Below are 18,452 nucleotides of genomic sequence, written 5' to 3' on the forward strand. Positions count from 1 at the left end.
TGTGACGCTGTTTGTCGTTAATATTATTGTTACTGTTATTGTTAATGACGGAGTTGAAGGCTGAAACATTGTCATGTGAAACAATAAGATTGTCGGCAGCTGTATCTTAAGACCTGTTATTAGTAGTACATTGTCTTGCTACGTGATTTTTTTTTACAAAGAGAACTTTGTCCGTAGATGTAAACGTGTATACGACATTGTGTGTTACCAAGGTTAATTCAACAAAATTCTGGGATTTTTTATACGTCTTCTAGATTGACATATATCGTGGCTTAAAACTTAACGCTCTGACAGCCGCATATTTCGCCATTACGGCCAATCGCGAACGCTTTTCACTCAGTCTATTATCGCGTAATTGCCATCATGATTGAATTAATTATCATCGTTACCGAATCTTTATCATGCTATTTTTATTTATTTTCTACACTTACGTGTTATAGAAATAAAGAAATCGGGATTACAGTCATTTGCTGACCAATCACTTTCGCTGGATCATTAGACTTACGAACTACCGGTTTTTTCAGTGCATTTAGAGATCCTTTCGCTTCATTAAATAAAAAAGAAAAAAGAAGAAAAAGAAAAGAATAATTTCACGTAGACACGACGGCGGCCAGTAACACAACATCACGTTTACGTGACGCTGCCGTCAAAGTGTTAAAACGTGACTGAAGCTGGGTTCCTGTATAGCTGCTGTTAAGCAAGTAAGCTTAGAGGTAATTTTGATGTTTCTTTATGCAAAGAAGTTTTCAATATGTTCGTTCGAGATGCATGGCGCAACATTTAAAAGTATAATTCTCTGTGAAAGCGCGATTAAGGGTCTTATTGCGACATTGGTATCCCTGGAAACAATTGATGACTGTTTAGAGAAAAGTTGATGCTGGGTTCGTTTACTGTCTAGATATATCCACACAGGGTCCTTAGAAATTCGAGAAATGAAACGGCTGGCCACCAGAAGCTCCTTCGATACTGCCGACAATGATTACTGCTTCTCTTTAGCTTCTCTTTAGTTAAGCATATTGGCGGATATTATCGGGTTTTCTTTGCTTACCTCGAGACTCCTACCCGAAGTTTCAGATATACTTTCCTGAACTAGCTTTAGCGAACAGCATGATAAAAATACTAAATATTTGGAAATTTCTTTCAATATGCAACACACGGAAATATGCACGACTACGCGGAAGGAACTCTGACGTACAGTTGGGAAAGAATTCAGCCACCTGACATAATTTTGAAATCCTTCCTATTTAATTTTGCGTGTTATATTAAATAGTTGAAAGTGACGTTCTATAATCTTATTAAAATACGTGTAGTTTTTATTTCGATATGTAGAGCATCAACAAACCGATTTCGTATAGAGCTCAATTTTCGAAAAAATCGAGTGTGGAAATCAAGTGTACTTGAGTAATCAGTAAGAGGTTATTCTACGTTTGAAATTAAATCGAAGATGTGGAACAAAGGAAAACCAGCTGAAATTTAATTGTAGAAATTTCATATTTATAATAAAACACGGTATGGGTATGGAGGTGCACAACGCCTTTATAAAACTTGAAAGTTTACATTCTATCGATGACTAGATAGAGTGATATATAAAGGGTGTATCAAAAATCATGGTACAAGCCGGAAGAGGGTGATTGCCCGTGCAAAAGCAAGTCGGAAACGTCAATTTTCGACAATTTTTGATACTAGGCTTCGCCTCGAAAATCGACTATGAAGTTTTGTCAAGCACTCGTGCACTTGAGAGGTAACGAACAGGTTAGACAAGTTTTTTCACTCTTACGCACTCTGTCGTGTGATACACATCAGAAAGGGCTGTTTTTCCCTGTTCAAATCAGGTTGGAAACGTAGAATGATAATTTTTGATACGAGGCTTCGTTTTCGAGAAAATCAATTGCAAAGTTCCGTTCATTTGACTCTCGTTGACGTACCTACATGACGGAACTTCACAGCTCATTGTCTAGGAAACGAAGCCAGACAAAATTTTACAGATCTGGGTGCACGTATAAAGATACCGTTTATTCTCGTACATATTTCTATGTTTTCTTAAATATTTTCCTATTCGATAATATGAAATAACAAAACCGATTGCTTCAGTCAACGCTCATACCGCGCTTAATGCACTCGTTCTCGTCCGATCACGAAAGTTTAAGCAGCGCTGGGCACGGATAGTACTTAGACGGGTGACCGCTTGGGAACTCCGTGTGGTGTTGGCTCTTTTTGCTTTGCCAATCTTTTTTACTTTTCTGAATAATTTATGATCGTATCCAGGGAGGGAGAAATATATTTTTAGCATTACACGACTGTCACCATACGTTGTATCATTTTTTCATACACGTACAAAGAAACTGGCACACGTTTTAAAACTGAAAGAAATAATGTCTCTTGGTATGCAGAAATTTTATGATGCCAGATTAATATTAAAAGTTATTATTTTACATTGTCGACTTACTTTTGTACGAGGAATCACATCCATTTGGCTTACACGACGATTTTCGGTATACTCTGCATGTATTATCGTATGTATATACTGACAGAGCGCAACAAAGATAGAATATCAATCCGTAGGGTTGTTGGAAAAGTGCTTGCAACAGAGGTGTACCCAGAACGCGAATGTAATTTAAAGAGTTCACATAAACACATATTCAACATGATCGTGTTATTAAATATTTGTGTAATATCAGTCTTGAAAATTAGTTGAAGCAATAAACAACCATTACACTGAAATCTTGTTTGTTTTTAGTTTTAGAGACAGATTTGTTATTAGTTTGAGGTTTTAAACGTGCGAATTTGTTAGCCCGTAAGTATTTCACGCATAATTTTTTAATTCCACGTTATTAACTTTTAGTAGTTCACTCATTCGCTCACCGTTTGAACTAAATGGTCTTTTTCATTTGTCTTACTTCACGCAATGTTTTATAACAGTATTAACGATATACAGACAGAATATGTAGTCTTTGTTTTTGATACGCCAGTGTCTTGCTTTTGTTAAAATAAATATACCATTATTAGATGTTCTTTTTAACTTGCCGATCCGTATCCTTATAATTTTTTAGAATCTCCAACCTCAAAATGTCGCTTCAAAATGGAAAACGAAAAGCAATTTGGAAAACACTATCGCGCTATGAGTGTGAAAATCGTGACGTGGGTCTATGTGTCGTACCGTGTTTTAAAATATGTCACACACAATTGTATTATTAATTATTAAAGTAAATTATTAAACTTAAAGTATATGCATCATATTTTTAAGAAACATTATAATTTAGTTATTAAAAACTTCATACCAACGTGCTTGCGCAGAGAACAGCACTATCCGTCACATATTGCAGTGCCGTATCGTTTACGCGTAATTCGCGTCAAACTCTGCCGTAGAGAGAAACAGCTCCGCGCAAAATTCAGCTCTACCTAAGAGGTTAAACGTCTTCTATCTATCTATCTACATAGTACAGCTGATGTAAGGTATCTTCCAAGACGTTAATTCTCAATACCGTCTGCCATTGTTTTATTTCCTGTACTGTTTACATTATGTACATTTTATTTTTATTATTTTGTTATACTTTCAAAGAATAATTGGGGACTGGAATTTATCAAGTAACTCTTTTACGAAACTTTTGCTGTATCTTCAAATAACGGTTTACGCATCAAGTTTATTCGCGTCAGTGTTACTTAACATTTATGAAATAATTTGTTTGAACAATTTTGTAGGCGCTACGTAATAAGAAATTAACCTAATTTTCTTATTTGATATTTTATGCTCCCACCTACTTCGTCAAAAATATCCTAAGCGCTTTAAACCAAGCAATATAAACTTTCTCAGGAAAAGAGAATATGTGTATACTTCGTCGACTTCGTCTATATACCTGAAGATGGATGCTGGCTTCATCAAAATTAGAGCAGGTATAAACTTTAAAGGACATGATAAAAATGATCAATGTTGTTCTAGGAGACGACGAGGAATGAATTTTATAATATAGAATCTGCATCGGCGATAGAAATTTACGTAGGAGAACGTTGGGCGGAATGGCGTACTATTTCTTAAATATATTATTCCTTTTTATGTGTCAAGGATGGAGATTTGACAGTTATTGCGTGTGATTCTATAACTTTTTAGCAATGTAATGCATATACGATACGACGAAAAAGATGGATTGTTATTTTAAAAATTCAGGTTATTGGAAGAATAATCAAAATGTTAGTTTCCTCACTCGTAGTGTAATAAATAATTTTACTGTAGAGTTTAAACTTTAAGAAAATAAAAAATAGTCTACACTGGATAATCTACACATTAATGTTACCTAATCTAAGATTCCTTTCACTTTTCTCACAGAAACCAATCGCGCAATTTTCCAGGAGGGAAATCCGAAACGTATTACACATTCAATTACTCGGCGTAATAGCGTAATGTTGCGTAAGATAGCTGACGATTAAAAAGTTATAATCGTAGTAAGTTTATCGTGTAACAAGTTCAGCTTGCAAGCGTACTTTCGAAAGGACGATGATGGTGATACTAAGTCAGTCATACTTGTCATCTTGGCAAGATTGCGCGGTGTGTGGTTTGCTTTTCAGTCGTCACTTTCGCAGCACCGGTGCATTCACAATAGACGCGACGATCTCGAGCACTGGAGATGCAGTTACTATGTTGAGAGTGTAATTATGGATAGCAGTGGAGGAAACCTAGAGGGTTATTGCAACCTAGCTACTGCAGTTTGCTGCTGTGTGTGTTAACTTACGTGTGCGGTACCTACCACACCATTCACCGACAGTTCACGAGCTATACATATCGCGCTAGTTTGTCGTCAATTTTTGCAACCACGTTCTTATATTATTGTTTCGAACGTTACGTCGTTTATACGATATCCGATTGTTTTTCAATTATATGAAACGTTATAGTAACAATAAGATTTATTCAAATATGTATACACAGCATTATATATAATATACAGCATTGAAATATAAGTAACATGCATGATATTGCAAGTAACTGTACATGACGTAATACGATATGTCTGATTAAAAATATTTCTATAAAATGCTATCAAAATAATAAATAAATATATATATATATATTATTAAACAATTTTATACAATTCTATTAAAATAAATAAATAAATATATATATATATATATATATATATGTAATATCGTAAATCTTGGGATAATTCAGGGATCGATTCTGAAGTCTGAAAATCGAGTTTTTTTTATTATGAACGTAATTAGATAAAATACAAAAATAAACGACAATTGATATCCGTCTATAACAATAAATAACAATAAATTACATAAACGAAAAATAACAAGTTTTGTACAATGTTTACGTGAAAATCGAGAATCGATTTTCAACGTCCTGAGCTATCGATCTTTCTCCGTCAGTCTTCAAAATTTTAAATAACTATTTTGTAATCTTGCCTGCCTCTAATGTTACTCTTTGTCCGTCCGCTTGGGAAAATGCGTGCTTCTCAAAAATGGTTGTCCGTAAAACATAAGAGGGTCGCTCTGTCCGTGAAACAAAGAACGTCGTGCTACCCGTAAAACAAAAAGAGTCCCTATCCCACGTGAACTCTAGGGTGTTTACATATATATATTTATTTATTATTTTGATAGCATTTTATAGAAATGATTTTAATCAGACATATCGTATTACGTCATGTACAGTTACTTGCAATATCAAGCATATATATATATAAAATATATATATGTCGGATGTCCTTGGAAAATGGGGCGTATAATGAGTCTTGCTGCTAGTTATCCATAATTGTCTTATATCAGATGATGTTTGTTTATGGGAATGTATTACAAAAGTTAACAAGTGATATCGATGATCGAGTGATCGAGATGTCTATGACGATGAATTAGGTTCGATAACGAATACACGGTTAACGGGATGACGATCGCGATTAGGAACTCGATGTACGTATTCACTGGGCTAGTCGAACTTATCGGATTGCATCTCAGTCCAAGTGGAACTGCCCTTATATACTCCTCTCCGTATTCCTCAGGTCAATCCCTGTTGTTAAGGAGAGTTATTTAATTACTTTATACCTCTGTTAGGTACACGTCCCTCCCGTGATCGTGGCTACGTTCAGTGACCCATTATGTCACTTAGAGTCCAAGCCTACTGTCATAAATCTCGGATAATCATAATTGACTTAACTCATGAACAGCTATTTCTCAGTTTTATTATTTAAGTACGACTATAATAAAAAATCTGGACTAGAGTATTGGGGACCTTTCCAAATATTCCGAAAGAAAGGCTCTGGCGTCCCTTCATCTCCGACATATATATATATAATGTAATTACATTAATAGTAAATCAACGGATAAACCAATAGTAATATATTTTTGTTAATAACTTTTGAAGAAATAACGGACAACGGCTAACAACTGCATGTCAAAACTCTATGTCAAAATCAAGATCATCGAAGCTGGCTTCCCTTTTACCAATATTTATCATAAAATGTGTTGGCAAATTTAAGTAAATATAATTTAAAACTAATTGCAATTTGGTTTAAATCTAATCCAAACTCAAACAAAAAATGGTATTGAAGTAATAAATGTATACAGTAAGAAGCAAGAGCGCAGAAAACTATAACTAAATAAATATGTCGTCCTTTTTTAATGTGACAATTTAATTTAAATTTGTCAATACCTACTTTGTAATTTAGATGAATTCATTTTTGAAATACAGAGGCAGTGATGCAATTTTTAATCCGCGTTATAGGGGGCCACACTGTATATTATTTATTAAATTAATAGTGAACCAATATTTAAAATTACGTTTAGAAAAATGTACATTCTCGTTAAAAACATAATTTGCCTCAGTATTTCGTTTGACTCTCAAAATTTTTATCATACGAAATATGAATCTTTAAACTAGTGCAAAGTAAGTTTGAAAATATATAGTCCCTGTAATGATTTCCTCTCAAGCCTATAATCTATTCAACAATGACAAATTACACTGAATTAAATATTGCTGCGAGAGTTAGTTCAAGAACAATTAGCATTAAAATTGGAATAAATTAAGTACACAGTAAAAGACATAATGAAATGGTATTTCCATGATAAAGAAACCATACGCTACTAATATATTAACGGTTTTATTCAAATTCGCAATTTACACCAAGCAATTAACAATTTTATTAAAAATGAAAGATAACCTAAAATTTTCATGTAGTAATGAGAAGTGGATAATCATTTTCGAAATTGCTGCGCAGATAAAGAGTGCAAGCGAGAGAAAGAAAACAATTGAATTTTTCTCAAGTAAATGAGACAATAGATTAATCGTATAATAAAATATGTAAAGAGGGAGAGGGAGGAACAAATTCCTCCACTCCTCATTTTTTGAAAATAGATTGGTATATTAAAGATATAATTGGTACGTTTAAAGAGGCTTATATTTGTTTGAATTCTTTTTAGATAAATAGGAGAAGCCCGATTACAACGCGAATGCCATTGCCACTAACGTAGGCAACACCATTCCCTACCATAAAATTGTATTTCCAGTTCGTTTTCTTGATCAGTTTGCGGCTTAAAAATAAATAAATTTTCTAAATTTATTTACATCTCTGGTTATTCTACGTGTATATATATTTCAATTACAATTACAAGTTGACGACACAGAGTGTGTCACTTTTTCTGTTTAATCTGTACGGCTGTAACTTACAATTAGGAGGTTGGAAAGGGTTGTAAGAAGGAAGGAAAAAAGTATTTCGTCCGCGATCTGCTGGAAGATTCATCAGTAAGGCTATTTGTCTATTTAGAGAATTTTGTTGTCTTTTATGTTGATCTTTTAGGACTCAACTTTCAGACAGTTTTCCATAGCGAGCGTCGCGACCTGTTTCTATAATCGTGTTTTAGATATCAGGATAGAAAAGGTCATATTGAAAATTGTATTTATGGGAACAGGTAGACGGGACGACCGCCTGTGAGAAAGTGTCGTAGACTTCAGGTGGCAAAGTAGGGAATGTACCTAAATCTCACTTTAGACGAGAAGACTAACTTTCAGTTCCCTGATGAGTTATGTACTGCTGAAAATTGAAGTTTATACAGGTATTTTCATTTATCGTTACGGAAGTGTTACTATTCAATCTATTTATCTTCTCTCAACTGAAACGAATTTCAAGACAACTTTGTAAAGTCACCAAGGTAACAGGATGCTAAGCGAAGAAAATAGTAGTTCGAATTTATACAACTAGACATGATTCGTATGGTATTGTGTCTGGATTCATTTTCAGCAAAACATCATGATATATCTATGATAGTTTTCTAAAAATGTAATCATCGTTTATTTAGAATAGTTGACCGTTCTAGACGACATTTGCCACACGTACGAAAGTATTTGCTATTTTTGAGGATTCAAATATTTAATTCACTTTGGATATATTAATTCTATTTCCTGCTGAATACGAATGATTCTATTCTCAGCCCCGGAAATCTACGTATTTTTAACATTATTGAATATTTTCGTAACATTCCTTTTCTATTGTTTTTTAGACACCTTAAGAATTGATGATTTTCATTTAAGGAAAGGACATGGAAATGGAAACATTATTTCGAATTGTTTGGGAAAGAGGTCTATTTGAAAGAGTCGAAAACTACAAAAATGATGAATGCTTAAAAAGAATTTCTTTCTGCAATTCTATAAACTATGGCATAAATTCAAAAAGTATACCAGTGTTTCATTTATATATATATCAGCAGACAGGATTAAACCTCGGTAGGGTCGCCGGCAATCGCACGGTGTCATTTTAGGCTTAAAATTAAGAACAAAACGTTGCATGCAATATGAACACTTGGAGTAATGCGGTAATATCAGTTATCGATACGACAATTGAGCATATCCATAAACAGACAATTCGTGGTCAGGGGCAACAGATAATGTTGAAAAATTTAAAAATTTCTAGGCCGAACAAGATTCTGTTCTCGCTCGCGTCGAGCCTTTCAATTTTTTTTTTTTTTTTATTTATTTATTGGATTTTTTACAATTTATCCAGAAGGACATTTGGTAAAGTATTATATCTAGGTGGAAGTGAATAAAAAAAAAAACAAAAATAAAATATAGCATGTGGGTGGCTACCCCCAGCGGGGTACCATCGTCGTGTTTGCTAGGTTATATCCTTTGTGAAGTCTGTTGGGTGTTTCCTTTTTAGCCTTCTTTCAATGTTTGTTGCGTTGATCGTTTCTGCTGCCAGCCGATTCAGGTGCGTTGCTATTCTTTCTCTGTACCTACTTGCGAGTCTGTTAATCTCCTCCTTGACCGTTGGTATTCCCAGGTCTTTCCGAATGTCCTCGTTTCTAACGTACCATGGGGCGTTTACTATGGTTCTGAGTATTTTTGCTTGCATTGTTTCAATTTTGGTTATATGGATCATTGCTGTTGTTCCCCATAGCGGGATTCCGTAGGTCCAGATTGGTTTTATGATTGATTTGTATATTCTTAGTTTGTTTTCAGTGCTTAATTTGGATTTTCGACTTGTTAGCCAGTGCATTTGTCTCCTTGCTGTCTGTATTTTGTCTATTATTGATTTGATATGCTGTTTCCATGTGAGTTGTGTATCTATGTGTAGCCCTAGGTATTTGACTTGCTTAGTTTGTATTATTTGCGTGCCATTCAGGAAGATGTTTGGTGGTATCTGTTTTCGCAGTGTGAATGTGATGTGGTTGCATTTATTAGGGTTAGCTTTGATTTGTTTAGCTTGTAGCCACTTTTCTATTTTTGTGAAAAGCCTTTCAATTGGACGCCCGCAATGTGTAAGACTTCGAGTACAGTATTAGAAATATTTTAATATTGAAAGTTTAAGCATTAAAGTAAAATATTTATACGAGTATGAGAAATAAGTCTTTGTGTTCATTGCTGAGGTGAGAGAGTACGGTAATACAAGAAGCTGTCTTCGCTATAATTGTACATATAGTTTTAAGTAGTAGCTTAGAAGATAATGATTCGATAGCCGTGAAACGTGTATTCAGTCGCACGGCACTCTTAAAGTCTTATTACGCATATTTTCAGAAACACATGTCGCTCTCAATAGATAGCCAAGATTCAACATTCGTTTCATTTCGCTCGTGCTCTGCTCCCAAAATCGTTTTAGGCAGATTTGGTAAAAGCAGACAGACCAATTTTACTCGGTTGTAACAACAACACCCAAAGGATTCATATTCCTAAAGAAGAAATTTGCCACCAAATAAGCGACTTATCGAAGAGGGGGAGAGCATGTCGCTTGGTATGTCGCTTAGCTTTGTTTTTCTCCGATCCATTAGATAGATTACTTTCGTGTGTCCAATCGGAATTACGACCTTCAAACAATTTTATATTCTGTGCTTTTTCAGCAAGTTCCTACGTAAGAAATTTAACATCGAAAATCCTTTCATCTTCAATTAGAGTCTTAGCGAAGAAGAGGGACCTTCTCACTAAATCGATTGTTCTCACCGTTCCAAACACAGGGTTCAAGATATTTCTCTATATGCGTATTTTCATTTAAACATCGTACATAAAAGAGGAATTATGTTGTGTCTCCTTATTCTCCTTTATCTGGGAAACTAATTTCCAGTTTCATTTGAAAGTTTGCGGTGATTGAGCTCAGATCGTGACGCGTCATTTCACCCAAAATTCAGTTCCAAAATCACGTAACCAAAAATAGGTGAAAAAAGACTTGTTATGGATGTTGTAACGCTGCCGGCAACGTTTTTCGGATTGTATGATAAACGACCTGGTTTCATGTCGTGATTCTTTTTTTAAATAACTCGTTTTTTACGTTCGTTAACAACGGCTTAATTCAAGACAGACAATTTACAATATAATATAATTTCCCGATCGGTGATATACATCTAGTGGTGAAATTCGTTTATTAACAATTTGGGAATGACATTTGTTCCGTCTGGAACGCATAAAATAATCACGCGGTGTCTTGGTCGGTGAAGCTTGTGGCACGATGGTGAAGGAAGGTTATTTTTTAATTTAAATCTTTTAAAGTATGATCTCCTTAGAACTTCCTCCGTACTTATAGAGATGTGTTAGAAACTCGATATTTCCGATATATTTAACCCGAAGGAATACCATGATTCTTCCGAAAAAGCGGACATTTCGCGTCAATGTAGGTAATGCTACACCTTTAGCGCGAAAAGAACGTATAGTAATCGCGATACCATGCATTAGAATATCAATTTTTTGAAAGCAATCGATCAATATGTATTCTGAGCATACTAAAAAAATACTTGAACTTTCCGGGTAAAATACACACGTTCTACAACGTTCAAAACATTACACTCTCTCCAGTTTACGAAGTGTTGACATTATTCAACCCTCAAACACCAGACATCCTTAAACATCCATATGGTATACATCTTCAAACATTCGAACGTTACACATCAAACACACTTAACACGTACAGTAATACACATACAGAAGATCTGTTGGAGGAATTGACAGAGTCAATGAAACGGTAGCGGCGTGTCGACAGTCAGTTAATGATGATGGTTATGGTAACAATGAATACGCTGTATATATATCTTTCTCTTCTCCTCTCATTGTCAATTCTTGGATTTATAGTAATAGAGTGCGAAATTCAAGGTCCCGTGTTTACGATATTTTTATAGTGAAATTTAGAATCAAACGGATTAATTCCGTTATGTTAAAATAATGCAACATTGGATTTTCCAACAGCTTTTCTTAAGTAAAAATTTGTATTCGAGTAATTTTTTAATAAGATGCTCGTACAATGCATACAATATTAGTAATTATAGTAGAGATAGTAAATTAGCTTCGTTATAAAATTTATCATGTCCGATTGTACATTTCATAAAGACAAATTGGCAATCAATTTACAAAAAATCAATTTACTTCTACAAGATATTTATTTGCTGTAAAATACGTACAAACTTTATGTATGTCTCTTACTGTCTGTAATACAGTGCTGTTCATTGCCATGTTCTCTGAGCAATATCGCACGGCAGGAAGATATAAATTAGACAATTTCATAGGAACAATACGGCGATATTGCCACAAGAAGCAATAATGTGGTGCACAAGTAATTCTACCTGACCGAAATACATAATTCTACCTCTCTAAGGTTAAATTAGCATTCTATGTGGAAGTAACATGACTCGTATGTACAATGTACACGGTGTACGAAAGTAGGTGTTAGGATCGCCATAGCGTGATTCTATAGCTTCGGGACGGTGAAGATTTATTGAAAGAAGTTGCACCAAAATTCACCATCACCATAAAATTCAACTGTATTGTACTCGTCACGATGTTAAAATTGAAAAAGAAACGACGTTAAAGTTCCATTGGCTCTTGCACCGATGTTATTTATAATATGTTTATATTTCGCAGTCAATTAGAAAATAAAGAACGTGATCTTAGCATACTAATGTGACATGTGACTCTAATTATTAGTATGTAATTATTTAAAATTGAGTCACACGTCCTCCGCGCGAAAACTAATGATACCCACGGTTTTACTTTTTCAGTTATACACAAAAGTATTGGTAGTATGTATATAAATAGAGCCTTTTTTAATACAATTATCGTGAACTTGTCAATGAAAATGCACACAAATTCATTATAAAAGATCGAGTCGTAGTTTTGGAAATTAATGTACATAATTAGTTGTAAAATAGATAAAAATACGTTTTTCGAGAAACCACTAGATTTAATTCATTCCGGAGAAAGATAAAGCTGTTAAACGTATAGTATCGTCCAGTTTCTTTGTATCAACAAACACGTCTATTTAAAATATGTTTCGAAATATTAATCTGCTAACTCGAAGGAAAGCGTCAACTCATTACAATATTTTGAGAATCTTCTACTTTTAATGCATTATAAACATATTACGATATGGTTTACATTCGTTTAGATCCAAATTAGCCTATGCGAGATTAGCTTTTTAATTTATGCGCTTACCACTGCCACGTTTCAACGGATTTCTGAAATGAGATATTTTATTTGATAGGGATTATCTAGTTTAAAGTATTTAAAATGTAGTTGAACGAAATATAATACTACATGTTTATTGCTAAATCATTTGATTTTTAAGTCAATTACATTTATTACATCGTTACTAACACTGTGTTTTTTCAGGTTAACGATGAAACCATCAATTTGAGCCATTCAAGGTGCCAACGCTAGCTAGTATTAGTGGTGAGTAAAAATTAAACCTTTTGCATTATATAACGTCGTTTCATTAATATTTTTGAAATTATAAATATATTGCATATTTGTAAACAGTGTTGGGCAAAATTTTATATACCTTTTGGATAATAAAAAACAACTTAAAATAATATTTTGTTTGTGAATTTAAATAAAAATCATTTAAACGATGTCAAAAATTATTTATTTCCTATTTCTTATTTGCAAGCGAAATTTTGTTTTTTATTTGGATTTGATTGGAAAACAAATTACAACGTATGAATAAATAGCTTTCATTTTTGCCTTATCTATTCGCTTATAAAACAAGTTGCCCGAAAGCCTATTTGATTTTGACGCACAAAATTATAAATTGTAATTCACAGTAATGTTTTTGATTAAACCGATATATTTGGGTAAAAATACATTTGTCCAACGACCGATAAATGATGAATGAAAAATAAAATTAATTTCATAATTGTAAGTAATGTATTTAGACTTGTCTAAATAATGAATAATTTATTTTTGTTTTTTATTTGAATTCTCCAATAACAAATGCCCTGTTATTTGAACAATTATTTCAATGAAAATTTATCGAATAACGTCCAATATTGTTTGGAAAATATTTATCCGAGACAAACAGTTGGTAGCACTCTGTATCATATTCTATCCTACGAAGAAATAATTTTTAATAAATCAAAAGGTCTGTGCGATAACAAAGTTTGTAATCAGTTATACAATAGACGAAATTACGTAGACTTTCTGTGATATTCGTTTATGATATATTGCAGTTTAAATGTTGTACGTGCAGATTGGTCGCTTTACTGTTTAATGTCTGCAAAAGTTTCCGCTCGTTTATCTTTTTAGGCGACCACTTAATTTTCATTGAGTTCGTTAAATTCATTTCCAGCGAAATGCTTGATGTTCTAGCTCACACTTGGAGCACATAGTTACATGTGTGCGTATCAGAGCGCGGTATGTGCTGATATATTCAGCTGCTCTCTTCCACTGAACTTCGTTTGAATATAGTCTAGATTCATTCTGGCACGAGTGGATGGTTTGGAGATTTATAGGGGAAGGTTGCACCATTGACGAAATCCGCCGTAATACCCGTGCCGGTCCATAGATACCGGTTACATAAAAATCCCAGAGCGTAGAATTTCTCTGAATTTAGATTAATGACGCCCGATATTTTGATAAATCTCAATAGCGGCCCTTAGTAGTTTGGAAATACAATTGCCTGTGCCGCGTCTACACGCGCATTAGAGAATAGCTACGTAACAATATTTTTAAATTAATATATTTAAATATTATCTTTCAAGATTATCGGTAGAAGTACAGACCGAGTCGGTATAAACTATCACCTGAATTAACCCGTTATCCATTGATTTTATTCAAAAATGTTTGAAGTGAAATTTATCGTATAATAATTTCGTCGAACGACTACCTTACGACTTTCCAATACCTTATATTTTTTGAAATGCTTATTAAGGCGACCTTGAATGTTTTAAACGGCACTTTGTATTTTTCATATGATTGGTCGATCCAGTTGGACAAGGAAAGACATACTTAGAAAAGGAAAAGTAGTACATTTATTCCGCTTTTTCCTTGCCTTTTATGCAGTGCGTTTGATAAATTCAATATTTTTACGCTTGCAGCACGATACCTTTCTTACTTTGTATTTTCTATTTAGCTTTTCTATTTAAACACAATATCATTAATTACCGGAACTAATGTAATAGATACGACCAAAGCTTCAAAGTAACAGATAATAATGGTAAGAGCTCTATATTTTTGTCAATAAATACAAAGGATGTTAAAAAATGCAGAATTAATAATCTGCTCGTTAATAGAGTTTGAAGAATTCTATTATTAGAAAATACGTGGAACTGTTTCATAGAATTCATGACATAAATAATCTGTGTATACTAAGAATTTATTGCACTTTTAATTCTAGCAATTGATATAACTCGGACCTTCAGTTTCTCCGATTCAGGTGTGTGCGCACTTAGTAGCTTGAATTAATACAAAGTGATGCTACAATTTTGAATTTTCTTATTGCAAATTTCGTTTCATTGATGTATAGGGTGTCCTGCTTAATTTGACCATCCTAAATATCAGTGGAAAACGATATCTGACTGAAAGAAGCAAATGTTATATGCAAAAGTTTGTCCCGTGACAGGTTTTTTAAATGCAACTACGTATTTTCCAATCTTCAACGACTTAAAGTGACTGTCACGTGATCTAGAGTACGAAAACTTCACAAAAGTAGGGCAATTGATGGAAATACTGAAATAACTATGACGAAAAGATTAACGGAGGAAAATTTTACTTTAGCATGTGCTCGAATTAAACGATTTTCTGACTTTTCTTGTAACCTTCTCACTGGTATTAGCACGTGCAGTTTTAATACGTTCCTTCGTATTTCCAGCGTTTCCAAAGAAAGAAACGCTTAAGATCCGGTAAAGTCGGAGCAGGCTGTTGAATATCTACGTTACGACCGATCCGACGTTGCAGGAATTATCGGGCTTGACGATCTACCGATACATTTGGAGCTGAATATCCGTCGTGTTGAAACTACGTTCGATATCTTCATGGTGTGGAAATGTTCTCTAATAGATCGACTCGCTGATAGCTCAAAAAACTTACACATTGTTCATCACTCGAAATGGCATCGATAAAAAATGGTCGAATAATACAATCACCATATCATATATTTACGCTTTGTGAATGCTGATGTACGGCTTGACGAAGCCATTTCGGCTTTTCAGTATAACAATAATGCATATTATGTCTATTCAGTGGTCCATGATTGATACAAACTCATCGGTAGACAGCAGATCTTTATACGGATGTAATACATCGAAATACGCAAAAGACATGCAAAATGTATGCAACGAAATTTGTGTTGCAATTTAAACTATAGTACGTTGCAGTAGTTTTTTTTCAATTATCGATTATAGCTTTTTAAGGAAAAGGAAGTTTTAAAAAACCTTTTTGCTAGTTAATATCGACTTATGCGCTGCCGGTGATTGTAGTCGGGCCTCCTCTGCTATTCTAGCAACATATTTCAACTTTTAACACGCGTGCTGCGGTATCCGTACCAGGCAGCAACATCTTTTCCTCGGAAATTGGAAAACGAATTTAAAGAACGTGCAGTACTTGCATAATTCGTTTCGGATAATTGTATTCAGGCCAACAAACGAGACTACGTTTTCTTATTTTTACAAAGCTTCCCTACAATCGAATTTGCGATAGACCGACCGGTTTCATCTCATCCACGAACATTCAGATATAATTGTGACGAATATTTTTCCGAACGCTTTACTATTAAGACGTTTCCAAGGCAAAATTACTTTTTCTTCTTGACGAACTCGCCTCACATTTTGGATCGTTGTTTAAAGCAATAAACATTTTCCCTGCGCACACCTCTATCTCGGTGTTGTTTCATTTGCGATTTTCTATCGCATGCAATCTGCTTGTCACACATTTTGCGATAAACGTCTTCTCTCTGCGCTGTAATACAATTATTTGCCAGTGCAGTAATTCAGTTAGACACCGTTACACGTTTGCAATCTTCTGACTTGGGCGTCTTCTCAATATTTAAATTCTCAACCGTGAGTGTTTCACTATTAACACTATCGAATGGCTCGTGTAACTGAATTATTCAAATCTCTTGCGGTATAATACCGAACTGTAAGACAATTTGCTAACCAGGAGAACACGGTACAAAACAAAGATGAAGTAATTGAAGCTGCAGGGGAAGTAGGAGCGACGCTGCTCGATGAAATTACCGATAGATAATTGGACCAGAGTAGAACTTTATTTATCCGAACTGATGACATTTACCAGATACGTTCCTGAGCTCTTATTATCCGAATCCAGACCGTAAGGATTTTACCTTAGTATTTACAAATTTCAGCCTAGTTAAGTCCAGTTACATGAAAATTAACTGCGATTATAGGAATGATAAACAAGGAAGGATGGGAGAACTAGTAGACTCCTATTATCCGACTGATCCAGTTATCCAACACGACCGTGTCGGATAAATGGAGTTTTACTGTAAAATAACAGATTACTTGATCTTTCTCGCTTATCCTCGCTTAATAAATTGTCAACTAAATATATACATATTCAGAATCTATGTATTTATGCAAGAAATATGCACTTAAGCAAAATACATGCGATATACGAAAAATAACCACTATGTTTTTAGAATCTCGTAACGACGAAACAAAGAACAAGCGAAAAAATCGCCCATTTCCTAGTCACTCGATTTTGGAACCGAATTTGGTACCAAATGAAGGTATTCACATATTTGGATTGATTTTTAGCAAATTTCTTATCGTTTTTCGGGAAGGTGGTAATGACACTTTTCGTTTTTTGGAAGACACACTTATAGGTGTTGCGTGAATTTTTCAACTCCAAGCGATGCCAAAAATAGTCATTTTATAACATCCTTCGTTCTCGTCGTAGCTGACGATTATTTTTTCTTAAAAGCATTAATGCAGGTTTCGACTATGCTATTACGAAATAAATGAAAGTTCTAAGACCGTTATACGGTCCCGGTTGCGATAGAACAATAATGACGTAAAAAATGTTGACTTGTTAGTAACACAGAATCGTAATTTTAATAAAGCCGCTTAAAATGTACGTAACGAGCACACTAATATGCGCCGGTTTAACAACGGATAGGTGGAGAAAGTAGGCACACCAATATCAAGACCTGCTTTTATCTTTACTCGTAACGAGAACGTTAATGTGATGCAATATTTTGCTGTAGCAACGTTTTATCCTTCACAAATGGGCTGCGAATCAGCCGTTAAACTTATTATCTATAATCATACATCATTGATTTGTGCTTGGATGTACGTTAACGCGTAAAGTTTCGATAGGGAACAAGGATCGATCAATTTCTCTAAAAGTGCCAACATTAATAAATATGCTTGCCACAATTAACTACATAGCTGATTAGCTCTTACAACCGATATCTCGAATTCGATGTTTCATTTTCAATGAAATTCAAACATTACGCTTCTCTTAATATCAAGTTGCCCGAGAACTAAAATTAATTTTTGATTAAACTGTTCAAACCAATGATACTACCATCGTAACGTAACTATCGTAATTAAAGTTCTTACGATCAACAGATTTCTGTCCCATCAAAGAAGCATTAAAAGCTAATTATTCTCACGGTGAAACGATATTAATATCTTCATCGGGAAGGAGCAAGTATAATTTTAGTGAATATTCAATCGTATACACGGTGATCCACCTCAAATATTTCACTTATTGTTATTAGGAAAAGTGTCAGAAGAAAACATTATTTAATTAGGAA

At 34.2% G+C, this 18,452-nt stretch overlaps 1 protein-coding gene and 1 pseudogene across 1 annotated transcript in view; both read left to right on the forward strand.

The window, feature by feature from the left end:
* The window catches only part of Dip-lambda (Dpr-interacting protein lambda), a 533,509-nt gene that overhangs the window by 155,301 nt on the left and 359,756 nt on the right, over positions 1-18,452 (forward strand). Inside the window, exon 3 of the mRNA XM_072020689.1 lies at positions 13,070-13,129. The gene's annotated coding sequence lies outside the window, so the exon portion shown is untranslated. The remainder of the gene's footprint in view (positions 1-13,069; positions 13,130-18,452) is intronic.
* On the forward strand, positions 2,091-2,210 carry LOC139996770 (5S ribosomal RNA; annotated as a pseudogene).

The sequence above is a fragment of the Bombus fervidus genome, chromosome 18 (assembly GCF_041682495.2).
Source record: "Bombus fervidus isolate BK054 chromosome 18, iyBomFerv1, whole genome shotgun sequence".
Taxonomy (NCBI): Eukaryota; Metazoa; Arthropoda; class Insecta; order Hymenoptera; family Apidae; genus Bombus; species Bombus fervidus.